Here is a 20458-nt window from a genome sequence, read left to right on the forward strand (position 1 = left end):
CTTATTAACTTTGGTAGTAAAAAAATTTAAAAATTAACACAGCATGTTGCATACACTTTGAGGATAAGTTATTTTTATGGGGACAAATTATTTGCAGACTTTTGGTAAACAAAAATCACCAACATGCAGAACGCAGTGATGGTGAAATGTGCCCTCTGGTATTTGGAAGAACACCCTCCAGTGTGTTGATTTACATTATTCTGGATACACACTGGAATGATTGTATGGCTAATGCTACTTAAAAGGTCAATATTTATCACGCTGTGCAATGTTCCCAATGTCTTAACTGCTTGTACTGCCCGTACTGTGACAGGATATGAGCCTTTTCAAGCTTTGCTGCAATTATCCTCAGAACACCCAGTGGGATAAGAGAGAGCTTTTATGCCATTTCCACATATTAGGAGTGAAGATACAGGAAACTAGCTCAGATTGTTAAGGGCAGATCTACAGCAAGGTATGTTTATATGGAGGATGCTCCTCCCACTGCATCCCTGCTCTGGTATTTTCCTCTTATCTCCCTATCACTATACCATCTTGACACTAAATGAACTTTCATCAACGCTCCTAGAAGGTCTGGAGCAGTTGCCAGTAATATTAGGACATATTTTATCCATTCTCCTCCTAAATGACCCATAAAATGCCATTTATGCCTGATTGCTCCATAAATATCTGTTCTGACCAATGCATCTGGGTTTCCTTTTTACAAAAACATGAGTATGAAGGAGCAAGAGGAATAATTTACTCTCACATTTTGTCTGGACACAGACATGGGATGCAGCCAAGGCATGCATTAAGACCTGGCAGATAGAACACCCCTTGCATCACATTGGTCCCCCAGTCATTCAAACATTACAATCAAAGTAATCATATACAAAAGGACCTATGATTATTTACTAATTTTATGAGGAAGAAGAAAGTTTATTGGAGAGTGAATTGCACTGTATCTCCAAGGACTAGAAGAGGCTGCTCAAACGCAACTGTGTAATATACTAAATATCCCTTGAAACTAACATGCAGAATGATTTTTGCAGTAGGATGAAGTCTTTTACCTAAATCTAAACAAAAATTTGGATAGGAAAAAGCAATCAAATTTCATATTTTATCCTTTAGTTTCTGATATAGATAATTATCTATATGCAATTACAGTTATAAATTTACAGATTCAGTCACAAAGGTGTGATATCCTGGTCTAACATCTCAGTATTATGCTTGTTTAACTTAAAGATAATCAGTTTTCTTGTCTTCAGAATATGTGTTGGTATCATTAGTTCACCTTAAGGAGATACTGGAACAGGCTCCCCAGGGAAGTGATCATGGCACCAAGCCTGTCAGAGTTCAAGGAACATCTGGACAACACTCTTAGTCATATGGTTTATCTTCAGGTAGTCCTGCAAGGAGCAGGGAGTTGGACTTGATCATCCTTATGGGTCCCTTCCAACTTAAGATATTCTATGATTCTATGATTTCTATTAGTCAGCAGACATCCCAGGAAACCACTAGTAAGGACTTCTATTAAATCTGATATTCTGGAAATGTTACAATATTTTTGAAGAATTAATGATGTTTGTAGCTACTACTACTACTGCTGCTGCTGCTGCTGCGACTACTACTAGACGTAAGAATAGGAAAGAAAGTAATCTGGACAGTTGTACACCCATTAATATGACTGCCACATTATCCAGGAGTCAGAAGATATTTTAAGAGGACGAATAATTAAATATACGGAAGTAAATGGGAAATAGGGTAAAATGTGACATGGATTCACCAAAGACAGATCACATTAGCCTCAGCAGATATTTCTTTTTGATGAGTTAATTGATTTTCTAGATAAAGGAAATGCAATAGGTTTAATCTAACTGGACTCCAGTAAATCATTTGACATGTTGCCATATGGGAAATCATTGGTTAAATTGCAGAAGACATAGATTAGTATAAGAATTAGATGCAAACAAATGGAACAACATAAGAGGGTAGTGAAAAAGTATTATTGACTTTAACAGGGTAGGGATAACTTAAAAGTTGAATCAAGCATTATTCTTGAGGTTTTTCCAGAACTAATGCTTAAGAAATTGATCATAGTATCTTCATTACCGATCTTGGCACAAGTCTGCTGCTAGTGCAAAATGTTAGAAGCCATTGTTGGTAAAAGGAGCTTGAAGACTGTACTAAGAGAAATGAGAAATATTTATTGTACATTTGTACAAAGTGCCAGATAATGCATCTACAGTTTAACAGGAAGAATTTCTTCCATAAGGTGGGTAACCATCAATTAATAAACCACACTGGAGTTCTGGTCAATCACAGGAAAAGTATGAGGTAATGAAACAGTGCCATAAAATATAACAGGACAGGTATATCTAGGAAAGAAAAGAAAACATCAATGTCAGTGTTTGAGGCACAACTGAGTGTTCATCTAGAATATTGTTGAGAAGTTTAGTCACTTGTCTTGAAGAAAGAGCCAGTGAAACTGGAACAGGAGAAGAAAAGAGTTACTGACTAGACCAAAGATATCTATACTCCAGGTGATGTAACAGTCTTTACACACAAGAAAGATTGTGAAAAGAAAAGAAAAGAAAAGAAAAGAAAAAAGAAAATAAAAAAAAAAGAAAAGAAAAGAAAAGAAAAGATAAGAAATGAAATCTCTGGATATGTGTAAAATAATGTAAGAGTTTGATCAGATTATGAAAGTGATGGTATGATGTGATGCCTGTGACATCAAGGGACTGTACCCCATGAGCCAAAAAAAACCTTCTTCAATCCAATGTTCTTAGATCTAAAAACAGAATAAATGGCTTCTCTTCCTATTGGTATAATAAGGTCTTTAAATGACAGAAAGCAAAGTATTTTAACCAGGCACACACATACACAAATAGATTTTCTGATACATAAACATAAATTTATTTCCAATCCACAAAGGGTCCAGCATCATGAATGTCATTGCCATCAGTAATACTCACTCCGTGCTTGTAATATATATTCCAATAACCTGAGTGATCCCAGTCACATACTATGGCCTTGTTCCTTCCTGCACAATAGAGAAAAGGAAGGTTTGTTTCATCAATGAAGCATTTCATACATCCGCACCAGGGTAGTTTTATGAGAAGAAGAAATAAATATTGTTAACAGTCAGACAAAAGATAATGGAGAGTTCCACTAAAGAAGCAGCAAACAAAGAAACTCTATGTTTGGACAAGTCATTTGTAACAGAGCTGGTTCTGGGATTTTTGCGCTGCATTCCAACATGGTATGATTGATCAACTTATGAAATAGAAGCTTTAGCACATGCACTGGCTAGCCATAATTCGAGGCCCAATTCCTTGTTGTTCTGCATGTTCAAAGTTCAGATATGCCAAACTCATATAAGACACCATCAATTCAAAGCAAGTGTTTTGCATCAAGTCTGAATGGATGTAAATCACTTCCTAGCTTATCGGCAAAAAATGAATCAGGACCAATGAAACAGGCACATGGTTTTGCTTCTAAACAGCAACAGCTTTTTAAAAATAGAATCATAATAAACGAACTTCAGGAACTACTTAATGGAGTAGTGGGTTTCCCCAACAATTTTTCTAACCAAACAGATTGATTTTGTTCCATTTTTTTCATTAAACAGATTACTTCAGACTGTGAGCTCTTTTGCCAATTTCTAGCCTGCAGAGAATTTTAATGACGGAGTCATAAACCCCTCCAAAAATTGGATATGTCTTAGAAACGCTAAGGGACCCTTAACTAGAGTAAGTATTGTGTTATGCTGCAATAATAATAAACAATAATAGTAACACTAATAAAAATAACACAGTTTTATGTGAACCCATAAAAAGCCATTTATATGATCACTGTACAAATATTTAAAATTCCAAAATACTGCATTTTTCACAATTATGGTGATGCTACAGACTTTATAGACTCTTTCAAAACCTTTGCATCTCAGTGTGGTACACGTTTTCAACTCTTAAGAAGGGTTAAGGATATGCATTGGCAGGACTCTGGTCCTGAGACTACTGATTAGTTAAAGGACTTATTTTTACTAAAACTCTTTTAACATTTCTACTAAGTATATTTTTTAACATGTATCCCTTAATGAGGAACTAAAAGGTTCAAATTTTCAGGGAGTTCTGAAAAATCCCCGAGTACAAATCAATGGTAGCAACCTATTTAATAAATTGTAAACCTAAAAAATAATCAGTTAATATTCATTACCAAAAAGGCAATTTCTTATAAAGCAGTTTCTGCATGTCCCCAGGCCGTAAAACTTGCTCCCTGGTTTCCCACTGTGTGGAAGTTTCAATTAGAATTTCATGTTGAAATGCATGTTAACACCTTCTTAGATATATTTTGGTAATGTCTGTTTAACTCTGGCTGTCACAACTTGGAATGGATATTTTTTCTTTTCCAATAAGCCAGTTGAAAAAAAAGGGGGAAGATATTGAATGGTTCATAAATATATAATGTTTCCCATTTGTTATATTCTGCAATCAGAGGCAGCAGCTTTAAACTTGCATATCAGTGCATAATTCCACAAACTTAAAAAATTGATCTGCCAATGTCTCCCCTCTAGCAATCTTTTAATTAAATGAACTTCACTCATCTTACTGCTAAACTCCTTAGGTTGATTTTATACTGAGATTTGATGTATTTTTCAGTGAAGTTTTTGGTTGTTGTTTTTAAACTGTAAAGGTTGTTTAGTAAACAAGTGTTTAATAATGTATACAAGGTGACTGAACATAGATCAATGCCAATTATTTATTCACAATAAAAAACTTGGAAGTAATGAGGTTCTTTTGTATTCTTGCCAGCCAAAGCCAAGAGTAGGCCCAGTTCTCAGCCACAGTAAATAAAACTGAGCTTTTAATTTGTAGGAAACTGTGCTGATTTACACCAGCTAGAGATCTGCTTTAAGAATACTTTTTTCCCCATATTCTTATATAAGAATGGAATTTGTCGTGATGGCAGTTCTGTTTAACTACATCAGTATGTTAGTAGATGGTTCAACACAGAAAGCCATGATGACATCAGTAAGAATCTAAAATATTGTGGATCCCTCACTATTAGTTTGTGAAAAACACATCTGATCAAGTACATTTAACAGCTCAGATTACAAAAGTACAGGCTGAACTACAGCTAAAAGGAGTGGCAAGTCTATAGCTCCAGTGGGCCAGGATACAGACCCTAATAATTAATAAATGTAGCAGTTGTACAACTTTGGACTTTTTAAATGCTGCAAGGGAACGCTCAAATGCAGGAACATTGGGCAAGAATGGCACAGAGAAGATGTGCAGATTTCCCAGACTGCTTAGACATGCATGACTGCGATTGCACCACAGCCCCTGGGCTTCAGGAACCAATATGCAGGGATATGAAGAGTGAAAGATGAGATGCACGCTGCCAGTGTACACATGAGGTGCTCCATTCATTGCCTGCACCCAGGCCGCTGCTGATCCTGACACTGCCAGGGTGTCTTCAGTAAATCCAAACCACTGGAGAACCCTGCTGGTTTCACTCTCTTATGGGGTAGGGTAGGAAGTGTAGTAAAACTAAGAGCACCTTAGCTTTTTCCCATGCAAACTACAATCTGTTGCCAAGAGGAGAACAGGAATTCCAGCTGAGTTCATGCCTCACCAGTTCCTTACTGTCCTCATTCTTTTGCTGTCATCAAACAGGGCTGTACGAAGAATCTCAAGGGTGGAGGAAGACCATGATACTTTCCTTCTCCACTGAGGTTTTGAGACTCTGCAGAAGAAAATCTTCCACTGTTAAAGCTAGGATAGAGAATCAGCAACTGTATTTCTCTCCCTGCTGTATATTATAAAGTTCCACCAGAACCCAAAGGATATTTATGTTTCTAAGCATCCCACATGCTTGTAAATTGAAGCAGCAAAAGCTAAATGCACCTGCCAGTGGTTTTCAATGCCCATAGAAAATATTGCTTTATTTCCCCTTCCCCTCCCCAAAAGCCATTGCTTCTAAACCATTTGCAATACTGTTAAGGAATTATAACTGCAGCACCAGACATTACATGACAGCTGTTTGAACAGAAATACTAATTGCCTTCATATTTAATTAGCTATTGTTTAAATTAAAAATACCAACAAAACAGTCACAGAAGGCTCATTTTAACAGGAGGTTTATTGGTCCAGGCACTAGCTCAAAGAGCAGCAGGCGTTGGATTCACGCACTAGCTCTCTTTAGTCCTGAGAAACTGCCAGTGCATTCCTCACTCAACAGCTGCTGGTTCATCCCACTGGCCTGATCTTCTTCCTAATGGTCTTTTCCTTCCTGAAAAGGCAGAAACTGAGAGATGTCATCCAAGGCAGTAGGGAATTCTCTCACCTATCCTTAGATAGTAATAATGTAGATGCCTAGAATCCCTTTATTAACAGTGGGGAGTAATAGCCCCATTTATGCAGCTAAAGAGTGTTGTACTTTGATGCCAGGGTGTATCATGTCCACACTGCTCAGGGCTGCCCACTTTAGCAGAAACAGTCTGCTTCCACACATTAGAGCACTTGGCCCTAGAACATCATGATTATTCGTGTGATTTTTTTCCAATTCAAAGTGACTGAAATGACACAGTGGCTGTGTCAGGGAATGGTATTTTAATATCAGGAGGATAAGAGTAAGTGCTCTGCACTCTGTAAGGTCATTTGGGGCTGTGATGCCTGTCTTATTGGACTTGCGAGCTGGATCCACCTCAGTCTCATATTGCCTATGTGAAATTGTCTCTGGGGCTTACTATCCACAGATTGAACTTGGGTGTCATCTTGGAAGACAAGCTAAGGTGAAACAACATTTAACTGCTTTAGATGAAGAAGGGAACAGGTTCTGGGAGCAAAGAGGAAAGCTGAGTTATTTGGTCATGTAGATGAACATTTGTAGGATAGAGACACTTACAAAACATAACTGGCTCCTTCCTAAGGTCACTACAGGTTTGGGTACAAAAGCCTATTTTCTCTATTCACTTTAAAATAGAGTAGGCTAGGTTAGGTGCAAATACCTATGCCATGGAAATCCAAAGTTTGGCAGGATGAATATCAAGCATTGTGCCATATAAAAGACTGGTCTCAGAGGCTGTCACTTTCTGACATGTTCAGTCTTCCCCCCCAGTCCCTTCATCTCAGATGGAAACACTGCAAGCCTCACTTCAGGCAACAGGAGAGATGCATAACTGGTGCAAATGCAGTGCGGGACCCCAGAGTACCGTGTAGTGCACAATGTGGATGCCCCAGTGGCAGGTCAGTCTAAGAGGTCCAGAGTTGTTTCCCTGAATGTGGAGATTCTGGAATTTATGTGCTTCAGATATCATCGAATGGCAATTGTGGCATTTTGCAATTCAATGGGGTGCTACACAATGACTCTCATTCCCATCTTCTTCCTAGTGACATCTACAGAAGTTGTTATTAATATATTTCAAACTGCTTTGCCAGCTGCATGACCATTCACTTCGCTGATTCGCAAAGATGCTGGCAAGTATATTGCAGGTACATCTATTTACTTAAATAAATATTTGTGTGAATTTTCATGTGAGATTCCCTTTCTGCTGATATTCATGAAAAGAAAATTGTCTCACCCAAATATACATGAAAATCAAATATTTAACTGTTGCAAACACTGCCAAGGACAATTTTGTTTAAAATGTGTGCAAATATTCATGACAAATGTTTTGTGATATTCACTCAGCTCTGAATAATTAACAATGCTTAAATTGCAACACATGTAACAAAACCTATTAGTTCTAATAAGTCAGTACAGTGGAATTAATCGGGTTTTCATTTAAGCAAATGTATTACAAACTAAATTGTTTCATAAGCTGTCAAATGCATAGAAGCACAAAAGTTTGCATTTGTTTTAACTACCAAGTACCAGGGTGGTATGTGGTGTTCAGGGTTTGGTTCAGGTTCTGACTGTCAACCCAGCTCACACGTGGGGGCAGTCGTGCTTGGAAAGGGACTTTGTGGTGGGATCCCTCACTCCTAACCTCAGCTGTCTGAAAAATAAGGGTGGGAATGAGTTGCCTCAAGCTTCCTGTAAAATCAGTGGAGGCTGCAGAAACACTCGCTCTTCCCCAGGACTGGCGTCTATGACAGGTGGAATGAATTGCAGTCTGGAGGTTCCTGTCACTCTCCATTAACTATAAGAGGAGCCTTAGCAGCTCATTTAGGTTAGACACCTACAAGACAGATAGAATTAGGTGATATGAATCTCTTCCATTACATATCCCAAACAACAAACTTGGATTAGGTGAAATGAACTCACCTCTAGTTGGCATTTCCAAGACACTGTAAGGGAATTGCATGTCCTGCTGAAAAGAGTTTTCATTACAAATCCCTGACTTGGTTATTATGTGCCATATTTCTTTGCCTGCAAAAATATGACAACCCCTTTGCCACGATCATGATCTTAGTATGAAGGTCAAAATAAATAATGATGTATTTATTCAAATCTAACCTTGTGACTGAAATGTGTAAATAAGTATTGAAAAGTTTTTCTTTCAAAAAAACAAGTTTCTAGCCTCCATGATTGAAAAAAGTTTGTGCCTCAATACTCAAAGTAAAAAGAGAAAAAAAAAGAAAAAAAGAAAGAAAAAAGAAAGGCGACTTGAAAGGTATTATAATTTTTCCTATTCTCATGATCTTTAGAACACCCTCATGACTTTTGGGGACCCAACCTGTGATGTTTTAACATTTATGGTGGGAATTATTAAGATAGAAATACACTTCCCTTCCTCACTGGGGTTTGTGAGGTTGCATTTGTTTTCCTGAGGCAAAATATATGTACATTATATTATTCATTTGAAAAATATAATAGGCAGAATCAAGGAAATGCTCTGGCACTGATGCATGACTTCATGCTGAATGCATACACTGTAAATCTTCACACAATCCATGAACAGATTACATAAAGGAAAGCAAATGTGAAACAATTTTCCCTATACTCCATTATCATTATCATGTGAATGTTTCATTTGGGAATGCAAACACTAATACAAAGTGAGCTCTTCTCTATTCAGCCCACAAACACCATGTCAGCTGAAATATGCATTAGTTGGCAAGGGAAAAAATAGTTGATGCTGGAGAAAACCAATGTGGAAACACGCTCCTTGCTAGCTGTTGAAGAAAAGTTTGTCCCTCTGAGTCATGCACTGCAGTCAGCAAGATACAGGACGATATGCCGATTTCCAGCTACTGCTTTGTGAAAGGCTCTGAGAGAATCTAGTTAGATTTCAGTTCACACTGGAAAATTGTGTGCTATAGGTGTGATCCTGGCAACACCAGCCCAATTGTGCCTGCTCTTCCTAGATGTGCCACACATTGAGCATCTGGCGCAATTAGCAGCCTCTTTCTTGGCATACCAAAAGTATATGCAGCCACATTGTGCTTGTCTTCTCAGTAGACAAAGTGCATATGAAGCACAGGCTGTAGCTTCTTCCTAACGTGATTCCTAAAACAGTAATAGTAAGATCTAATGCAACCATGGATAGATGTGGATTTCAATATGACTAATTAATTGCGTTTTTCATTTTAAGCACAATGATTTCTGGTTTCTGATTTTTAAAATAGCATGACAGAAGTGTTCAGATGCTATACCAATGAGGGTCATGTGCATGACTAGTAAGGTGAGTTGGAGATCTACATTTTTACAAATTTTCTGCATAATTTTGGTGTTAGGCTAAACTTTAAAATGTCTTCCAAGTTTTTTTTTTTCAATTTAATTTCAAAATTTGCCATCAGCAAGGTTTCAACTCAGTGCAGTATTAACTAATTTGTTTTTCATCAAGTTCTTTGTTAATAAAGAAATCCCTTGATTATTACACTTCTCTGACTTTTTGATAATCCCCCTTGCAACCAGTCACATAATGCCTGAATACTTTTAACTGAGATATTGTTGAGCCAAAAGAGCTGATGGGCCCTGTAATTAACTTCCAAATAATAACAAATAGAATGTTGTAAATATTAGGAGCCAGAAATGGATTTGTGCCCTGTTCAAGAGACCCGTGGCACTGAGCACAGCCTTTGAGCTGAGGCTCACCTGCCTTTCCTTCCTGTTCTTCACTCTTACTAATAGCTGTTACATTTTCAGTGCAATGCAATTTACATTTTACAGTGCTTTTCCTGACTGCACTCCGGGATACTTAACACATTCAAATGACCACAAGCTATTCAGTTCTGATGGGCAAGATCAAGCACAGTGATGCCTCCTCAAACTTACTTCCTTTCCAATTACAAAAATAAATTAGCTGAACCTAACAGCACAAACCTGAGAAATGGATATTGCAAAGAAGACAGTACCTTCAAGCTGGGCTGAGATTGATAATAATCTAGCCCATAATTAAGAGTAGAAATATGCTTCAATATTAAAATAGCCATTGCTTTATTTGCAGCTGATAGGAAGAGACTGAACTCATTACAACAGCAATGTAAGGCTTTTCATACTAGTGCCATAAAAAGACATTACAAATATAAGTTAATTAGCCCATAACATGCCTGGATGACAAGATATTCCTGTCATAATCCATTTTATGGAGAGATAAGCAAAGTTAGAACTTGCTCAAAAGTGGAAAAGTAGCTGCAGGATGAGGAATATAAATCAGGATTTCTGCTTCACCTTGGAGCCATAAGGGTTCATTGCCCCATACACATTATATGAAAGTGTAGCTGTCCTCGATAACTTGGGTATCAAAATGTGTTCCAAGTGTTCTGCAGCAGCAACAGAACCTCTTCATGGACTGCACATGGCTACTTTGCCTCCAGAGATGGGGTAGAAACCTGGGAAAAGAACAAGAACATTTGCTTTGCACCACTTGCTCCAATCTACTGAGATCACTCTGTGCGTGTGTATGGAGAGCTGGAGAGAAAACACAAGAAGGACAAGTCGGTCAGGAGCAGTAAACTCTCATTGACAGTACCCACCAGTAACCTCTGAGAACATTCTGGACATGAAAAGTCTTGTTTCTTCAGGAGTTCACAACAAATGAACTTCACAGAGAGGGATTTATTTAACCAGTAGATATAACCAAAAGCAGATCTTTTTACTGTTATAGGGTCTTTTTCTTTACCTTTCTTCACTGCTTCTTTGGAGCAATTAGACCCAGGAAACAGTATTAAATATAAAATGAAAGCCTGAGGCACAGGTTCAAATGCAAACTGGAACTCGGTAATATTTAAGGTTATTTCTTTTGTCTGCTTTTAACATTTTCTGCCTTACTCAGCAGACTATGTTCCATTTAAAGCTGAGATTTTGAAAATGAAAATGTAAAGTTTCCCCTTTTCAAAACATGGATGACATTTTCAAGAGTCCTTCCTCCACAGCTCCTTCTGTATTTTTTAAAGCAAACAAAGCTGCTATAAAAAGTCAAATAATGAAATTCAAGAGAAAAGAGAGAGAAAAATAGAGAGACAGAATCTTTTATTCCATTTCTGACCAATTCTGAACTGCTTGTTCATATTTCCCACACTCTGTCAAAATGACCAGCTGGTAATATTTGTTATTAAGAAGAGGTTATAGATGGTTCATAAACTTACTTGCTATTCTCCAGAATAGGTCATGGACATGAGAAAATACTCTGATTCAGCTTCAAAATTTTACTTCCCATGAAGGATTATGATTTGTAATAATATGATTTCTCAGCAAATTTTCCTATCTGTCAGAAACGATTAAACAAGACCATAATACATTAATACCAAGACAGTCTTCTACTGTGTATTGTAAGTAGAAGTCATTCTGTTTCTTGCTAGATTTCCCTATTTCCCTGCTTCCTAAACTATCTGTCTACTTAAAAGTAGCTTCCTGTATGACCAAACTTTCAGCAGAAAATGGGCATTTTCACAAATCAGAAAGAAACGTTAAGCAGAAATATTTCCCTTAACTTCAGTAAGCAATCACCATACCTTTGGTGGAGTCGGGAAACTTTTTTTTATTGATTAATCTACTGAGATTCTTAAAATCCTGTAAACACTTTTAATACATTACTAGAAAAAAAAAAAAAAAAAGTATGCTAAATGAGCCTGAAGCTTTTAGGTACTATCCAGGCTGATATTATCTATATAGTAGGTTATATAATAGGTTAATAACATGACTGCTAATCACTGCTTGGGTTAATGCAAGTCACAAAAGGCAATGAATTTGCAGACCATAAAATAAACGTTTGCAAAGCCTGATCTCTGCCTGGATCTAGAGCGTGTAAATAATCCCTTATCCTCATAATCACTGGAGTTCACCAAAGGGTACCAAGGGAAATGAAATGGGAATGGGAATGAAACTAACCTACTGATGTGACTCTGATTTGAGAATAGGGAGCTGAAGCAGAACTGTAAAGTATCATAGTTCTGAGCAGAGCTCTAGAAGTGCATCAAGCATAGTTAGGCATACCTTCCAAAAAGTTAACAGCATAACAGCCTCCTTAGCGTGAAATTACCCTGTGCATTTCCTAGGGTAAACAGTGGTTTTCAGAAACTGCATAACTTCCATTCATCTCATTACCACTGACTTCTCCAAGCTTCTCTTTCCTCTGTTTCACGTTCATTGCTTCTAACTCTTTATATTTCCAACTTCTCTGTTTCCCACTCCTCTTTACTGTTTCATGTTTTATTTTTCTCAAAGCTCAAAAAGAGAGTTCAGAAAATTTTCACTAGGACACCTCCAAGAGGATGCTGGTCTCTCAGTAGCTGCCTATTATCTCTCAACCCTGTGTGACACAGACAACGAATGCAGAGCACTCGAGCTCAGAAACGTCGTGCATGGTATTGAATCATTGTAACATCAGTTCATTTTGCAGTGACAAGGATCCTTAAGATAAGGGTTTAAAACTTCCTTAAAGCCAAACAATATAGGTACCTGTTTCAATGAAATGGAAGCTTATTTCTAAGTCTTTTATAATACTTCTCATTTCTCATGATCTCCTCTTCCTTCATCTTTCGATCTCTTTCAACAACCTTGCATATGAGAACACAATAAAAATGCTTTGATGTCCCTGTTTGTAAATAAAAAGCATGGTGAAAGCACGATACGTATGTGAGTAGTTTACTCCTAGTATTAAGCTATTAGAGCATTCTGTGAAAAAAATAATTATGAAATTATTGATCTATTATCAGCTATATGGTCAGGTTTTTAAGGTGCGCAATAATATCCCTAGGTATGAGTTCTAACATGAAGCAGATTATTTTAATTCAGCAGCAAAGCTTAATGGAACAAACTATCAAAACCTACTAAAAAAGATTTTTTAAAAAGCTTTTCTTGCTTTGTTTATTTAGACTGTAATACCTTTATTCATGCGCTTGTGGTGTGAAGTTGGTACATACGTTGAAATATTACAGTAGATGGAAGTCTATCACAGCCAGACTTTACCTAACTTCAGTTTGTTAATTAATGTACAACTTCTCTGTTTTGTTTTGTTTGAATGTAGAGGCCATATATACCCATATTACTCATGCAAAACAGCATCTTACCACACAGAATGCCAGAAAGCACTCACTATATTTAAAGGCTTCTGTAGTCACTCATCATCATAGTGCCCAAAGGCAGGATTCAAAACAAGATTAAGGCACTACAATGTAAGTGTTTGCCCATGTACTTGAAGGTTTAGTTAACTAAAAAGAAAAGTGTAGTGTCATTTTGACTGCCCAATTGTGGCTTCTCTTCTACTTCTCCAGAAGGATCAAACCTCTTTTAGGTCCTTTATGATACCTGTCACATCTCTGGAGATCTCTTGGATACCCCACAACAAAACTAGCCTGACACTGGCTGTCTATGTTGGTAACTGAATCACAGCGTAGGTTTCTAAGCTCCCAGTGCAGTCAGTGGAGATCTAAAGAACACTGAGTAAAACCTAAAGAATTACTCTTGACCAATAGTTCACATGTACGTATCAGGTGTGAACTGAGAAGCTTTGAGGTATCCTTCCTGGCCCAAGATGGTGTCTTGCACAGGCCCTCTGTGATCTCTGCCCACCCCATTAGGATGTCTCAAACTCTATAGGCAGCCTGGCTGGCACCAGATGCTTGTGCGTACAACTGAAGTGAGTCCTCAATGTCCACTGTACGGTGAGCTGAATCACTGTCTGATGGACTCGAGGGTATCTGAGTCACTGTTAGCTCACATCAGGGCTGTACCCAGCAGGAAGAACAGATGCAGCCATGCTGATTGGATGGATGAAGCTACGTGGACGTTGATCACTCCTGACAGTTGGCCTCAGGCCAGGAAACAGTCCCAGGCACTTCTGTGTTGCTTAGTATAGGCATGGTCTTACTGGGTAGGCTATTATTTTCAGTCTCTGTTTATAGTGTCTCGGTTGCACAAACTAGGTTGAGACAAGTTCACACTCATGAAGATTTATTAGGAGGCTCAGTACCTGATACCATTCATCAGCTCTAAGGCTGAAGTTTACTTCTAGAGAAAAAGAAAAATCAAAAGAGGAGAGAAAGAGAGAGAGAGAGAGGAGGAGAAGCAATGGGGTCCCCAGGTAAGCATCCTCCCCTGGGTTCCCATCCAGTGCAGTGGATGGGAATATCCCTGTAATATTTTGCCACAGTAACAGTATAGTTTTCATCAGGACCCACTCAAGCCCCCCATTGGTTGTTTCTGCTTACAATGCTGAAGCACATTTTGATTAGCAACAGGGGCTACATGCTGAATGGCTGCTAAGCTTTATGCTTCTGTGTTATTAGGGTCCCTAAGGTAACTCAAAAGCTACAACCAAAGGGGAGGAAAGGAGGTAAAGAAGGCATGATTCTCACGCTGGTGGCAAACGCTTCCTATAACAGCAATATCAGTGTATGCAGGCACAAGGCCATGAGAATAATGATATGAGGAAAATGGCAGGAGAACAACAAGGGGAAAATGCTGCCAGAGAGGCTCTGGGACAACATGCCATGGCAGCCTGGGTGAAAGGGTGCAGAGCTGCTATGGGCAAACAAGCAGCAGAGCTGCCGGCGGAAAGCCCTTAGCACTAAAAACGGCCGAGGCACCTACATGCAACCTCTTCCTCAGCGTGGTCACTGATGATGTGCTTCTAACTTTTAACAAAAGCACCACTGAGTTCAGAATGGTGTATTCTTCCCTATTTATTTTAGAAACACTCCTCAATATCAATTTAAGAACATTCATGGCTTTCGTAGGAAAGTCATGCTGTTGCAATACTGTATCACTAAAATGACTTAGAAAGAGAGATCTGTAAGTGTGTAGCATGGCTTACATAAATCGAAGTACATTAGGGATCTGGGCAAGTTTTTGCTCTCACTTACACCATTGTAAACTTGAAGCATGTAAATCAGTACCAATTGGATTACCCTTGATTTGTTTTACTGTAAATGCACCGGTGTAGTCCATGAGTCAGCTTTTTAATTAGAAATCCTAGGGAGACTGAACCTGGACTGGCATTTTTCACATTAATTATGTTTTGTCAAGGAGACTTGAAACTGAGAAATACTCCATAATTTGGATTAAAATAAAATTAACATTAAAATGATACCATTTGTTAATCTATAATCTTCATTGCTGTAAGTGTTCCTGAGTCTCCAGCAGTGAACTCAGTATAAATGAAAGATTGTTCCAGAGGCTACAGAATTCACAGATCATAAAATAGCATTAATAACATAAAAATAATGAATAATATTGGAAATAGGGTAAAGCATGCAAGTTTTTCTTAATTCTGCATTTGGAAATAGTATGAGACAGAAGTCAGCATGAACCTTTCCATTGATTTGACTGTTCTGTCTAGTCTCATACACAGCATCACAAACACGGACTCTGTACCACAACTGAAATCTGCTGGGCTTCTGTGTCTGCAGGAGAATAACAACCAGGTGATTATAGCATAAGACAGACCTTAAATGAAGAAATATAGTACAATATTCTACACCTACATACCACTTTTATGCAAGCAGTAGGAGTTTTATGGTAGCTCCCACTTTTGAATTGCCTCTCCCTCTCCTCTGCAGCCTTACAGTCTCTGGCACATCTCTCTCACATGGCTTTTTTCCTCTTTTTGCAGGAGACTGACACAAAGTAGAAGACACAATGGCTTGTGAATGATGTGACAGAGTCTAATACAACACGGCTGATGGCTTGGAATTGACCAGAGACCAACCTTGGCCTCGTTGGGGAAAAGGTAGACAGACTTACAGGAAGAATATCGTGTCTCTAATAATGTTCAGTCCATAAAAATAAATGGTAAAAAAAAAATTATCTGAAGCATATGTAGGCATAAAACCACCATTATACACAGATGGGAATAAGAAACCATCTTTAAAACCCTCAACCCTGCAGCTGGTCAAGCTTAACACTGGAAAGTCATTCAAAGGAGAATTTGGATGGTCTTTGTCCTCTGCAGAAAATCAAACAGTATAGGATAATCCTTATCTCTGTCAATAAGGAAAATGTTAAATGATATTAACAAAGCATCTGCCTTTTTGCCTTTCTCACTGTGCTTGCAATCTGCTTTCCTGCTGTAAAAGACTGTGGATTAGCTTTCTTTAGGAATGACTAACAGAAAAAAACTTCTTACTAGAAACAGAAACTCAGATGTAGAATGTCAGCAACATATTTTTGTGAAAGGCCCTGTGGCAAAAATAGAAAAAGATTAAATGGTCAGGGAGTGGGTCAATATGGTAAAGAAAAAAAGGTCCCAAAGACATGTGAAGATGGACAAGTATACATGATTGATAGAAAGCCCATAGTTAGAGCAAAACAGTATTTGTTAAAAAAGTCAAAGCACAGCTAAAACCAGATGGATCTTAGGCAAACAGAAGTGATCTTTCAATTGGTTAAATATGGTCCTCCTGCCTCTTTCAGAACCAACTGCTATACAGATTTCGTGGACTTGATGGCATTCTCAGGCAGTGCGAAAACGGCTGCTCTGTAACATCCACTACACCTCTGGTGGTTATAACTCTAAGAGGAGCAAAAACAGCCACAAAACTGCTGGGCAAAAATATATAGTTGGGTCTGGCCAAATAATACCTGTGCTCTGAGCAGACCCAATTGATGTTAACTATTCTAATGTTTTGCTGACAGTGCATTTTCCCTTATTTCAGATCTCCAGCCTTTTATGATCCCACTGGTAAGCCAGCCCAAAACATAAGCTGTTTTCCTGACATTCCCACTCTAAGCAGGCTGAGAAGATTGGGGATCGTCTTTTGTTTTTTTTCAAGAATTGTACACTATATTTGGGAATCCTAAGAAGTCCAGGTTCACTGCTGATTTTGGTTTATCGAATGTGAAATGAACACAGTCATTTCACCAAAGCAAGGCTTGCTCACAACTGGTTAGATGACAAATTTTGATGCAAAGAACTGGGCAATTAAGAGCAATAAGAAGAGGTCAAACTAAGGGAGATGGGATAAAAAAAAAAAAAGACAGCAGAACAAAACTATGTAGGAAACACTATTTTTTTCTTCATTAGGACTTTTGAAAAATCATATGAAAATTTGAATGAAAATCCAAAATCTTGAAAAACGCAATGGTCTGAAAAGCATTCCGTATCAGTCATTCAAATGTTTAATTTTGTGGACTTTTTCTTTGTGTCTGGGGGAAGTTGTCTTATTAGCTTTAGCAAACATTTCAAAAGGCAACTGACAAAAGACAATTATAGACTAAAAGTCATAATTTTCTCAAATTAGAAGTACTGACAATGTCCAAAACTTTTGTAGCTTGTGGTGTACATTGCACCCATCTTTAGGGAGATAGTTGCTGCCTAAATTTTGTAAGGTTTCTCCCATTTTCTCACCACCTCTTGACACAGAGCACATTGCCCATTGATGTGATCCAGTGAGACAGATTTATGCCTTCCCTTAATGTCAGGCCCTTTATTTAGCCACCTACTCCTGGTTCTTCTGCTGAAAACCACTCTGCCTATATTTAAGTTGCTTATAAGGATTGTCACATGAACGAACACAAATTTTGACCTGACAAAGACTTCCATTTTCAGAGTCTGCTATAGTTTCCTAAGTCCAGTTGAAAAAAATATGGAAAACAAGAATCAGCTGTTGTTGCCTATGCTTATTGTCAGAGGAATCAAGAAAATAAAGCAAAAGCGCAGTATCATTGCCCTGAGCTAGTAAAGCTTTGATAATGAGATAGCTGCTGATATATGGTAAGTAGTGGCTGGATATATTTCAAAAGCAAGAAAGCCAGAGCAACAAAAGGTCTATGGGTAAGCTAGTGAAAATAAAGTTACCTAAATTCCCCACATCTTTCTGCATTAAATGTTTATTGTCATGTGAGGGATGAATCACCCAAATATGTTAGAGTACTTGTTAGTTGGAGGGCATCCTTGTTGACAAGCAAATTGTGTATGATCTGAGTCTTTGTAGTTAAAGTCAGCATGCTCTCTTCATTCTCAGAGGGAAAATGAAGTAGGACAGAGAATTCCTGATGTGTCTGAAATAGAAAGGAAAAAGTGGATAAACTACAAGAATTACTGATTTATTGCAGGATGTCTTGAGGTCACTAGCTTTAGGACTGATGTCACTACTAACTTATGCAACTACACTTCCTTTTGTTAACTTATTTTCTCTCTATAGATTTAATCATCTGGTGCTCTGGGGCTTAAACTGGCATGTGATCCATGATCCTACCGTCTCTGTATCTATGCTGGATAGGTAGACAAACCCTAGAAAGGAGCTGTGCTTTATGGTGGGACAGTTTACCCCAGTTTGAATTCAAAAAAATCTGAGAAAAGAAAAAGAGTTTTGGTTACATTAAAAGAGTTACACTGATACCTCTTAATTTGCATAGGTTAGTTTTAAAAGAACAAAACTGCAGGGGGCAAGTTCAGCTTTCTGGAAAGTGCCCCATGCAGTGAAATCTCAGCTTGGAATCCATAGGCATTGCCTCCTAAAAATAATACAAACTAAAATAAACTATAGGTCTTTGTATTTGTCCTGGGACATGTAACCTTTGTTCCATTATCTATGGTAAAGATAATGGCTATCAACTACCTCTGCAGTATTCCCACATGTTTGCAAAGAGGCAACTTTATGACCACATTGGAAATCAAGTTAGAACAGACAAGAAAAAACCTGCATGTCTGTGAGCAGTGTGTGATCTTTGGGTTAAATGAATCCCCAAGGAGAAATATTAATCTGTGAAGTGCACTTTAGGTTAGTGCTTGGGTGGTGGCTCCTGAATTCTCTGCACTAAAAAAGCATAAGGTCTCATGGCTTTAAAACCATGTAAATAGCATGAATATATCTCAGATGGTAGGAACTCATTTGCTCTCAGCTGCAGCCAGCACTATCCAGCCAGAGGTAATATGTTATGCTTAATTAATTAAAGGGATACTGTTAACATAAAAATCATACTTCATTCTGAAAATGTTTTAACCACTGTTATAAGAAGTAATACCTTTTACTGCCAGGCATTGGAAGAGATTAGGAATTCTGCCTTTCTTTCTCTCATCCATATACTTGGCAGGGACTTTTTGTACCAAGGCTGATCAGATATTTTCTGTTGCAACTGTGTTTTTACAGATTTTTTTTTTTATAAAAAAGCAAAGTTTGATTTAAATTTTGTAACAAATTTCTTCAAGAACAGTGGGTGTTCTTAGAAAATAAATGTCTGTTTGCATGTTATGTGAAATTCCTCTGGAAAATAAAAAATGTGCAAAATTTTCAACTTGCTCTTTATGGCATAGAGACAGTTCTGTGGGCACCTTTTGTATAGTCACTCATTCTGTCACTACCATCCTCCAGTGACTTTGTCTTTCACACAGCAATAGAGAAAAAGAAATATGGTTTAAAGATAGGAAAATGTGAATGCAAAAATATAACACTGGCAGGACGTCTCAAGGTAAACGCATTGGCAGAAACTGCATTTAACTTCCTTTAAATTGACTAGATTTCAAGTTGAAAGTTTCCCATTAGTGCTTGAAATTAATGTGTCATTCAGTTTTCAAATGACAAAATACCATACAGCTAAGAAAAAAAGATGCAAGAAGGAAGAAGTTTAAAAAGAAAGAATAAAAGCCACCACTCCACAATGACTTTCTGAGACAGTGAATCAGGCTGCCAACTGTCAGGCTGTATAACCGCTGGTTCCCAAGATTCAAGAAGAGAGATGGTGTTTCAATTTGACATTTACGTCAAGAGCAAACAAAACCAAGTCCAAAGCTACCTATGCTATTGTGTATTCACATTGGAAATATATCTCTTGCTAGGGTGTTCCCGGAGGTCACTGCATTTGAATTAACATGCAGGGAAATGAGTTCTTCAGTGAAGAGCAGAACTTGTGTGAAAACAGATGCTATAATCAATATTGTGTTCTGGTAAGGACCATCCAGTCATAACCCTTACACCTTGAGTATGCAAAAGTGAAGCATACATGGCGGTCTCCTCTTCTTTTCTTGTTGTTCATTGAGCGTTTAGCTTAGATAAATGACCTAGAGCTATGATTTAAGGCAGTAAGGTTTAATTACCTTTCTATACCAGTTGAAAACTATATTCTTGCCTTCTATTTTAATTTTTTT

This window comes from Nipponia nippon, unplaced genomic scaffold, assembly GCF_047370975.1.
Source record: "Nipponia nippon isolate SJK-2023a ecotype South Korea unplaced genomic scaffold, ASM4737097v1 scaffold_4, whole genome shotgun sequence".
Classification (NCBI taxonomy): domain Eukaryota; kingdom Metazoa; phylum Chordata; class Aves; order Pelecaniformes; family Threskiornithidae; genus Nipponia; species Nipponia nippon.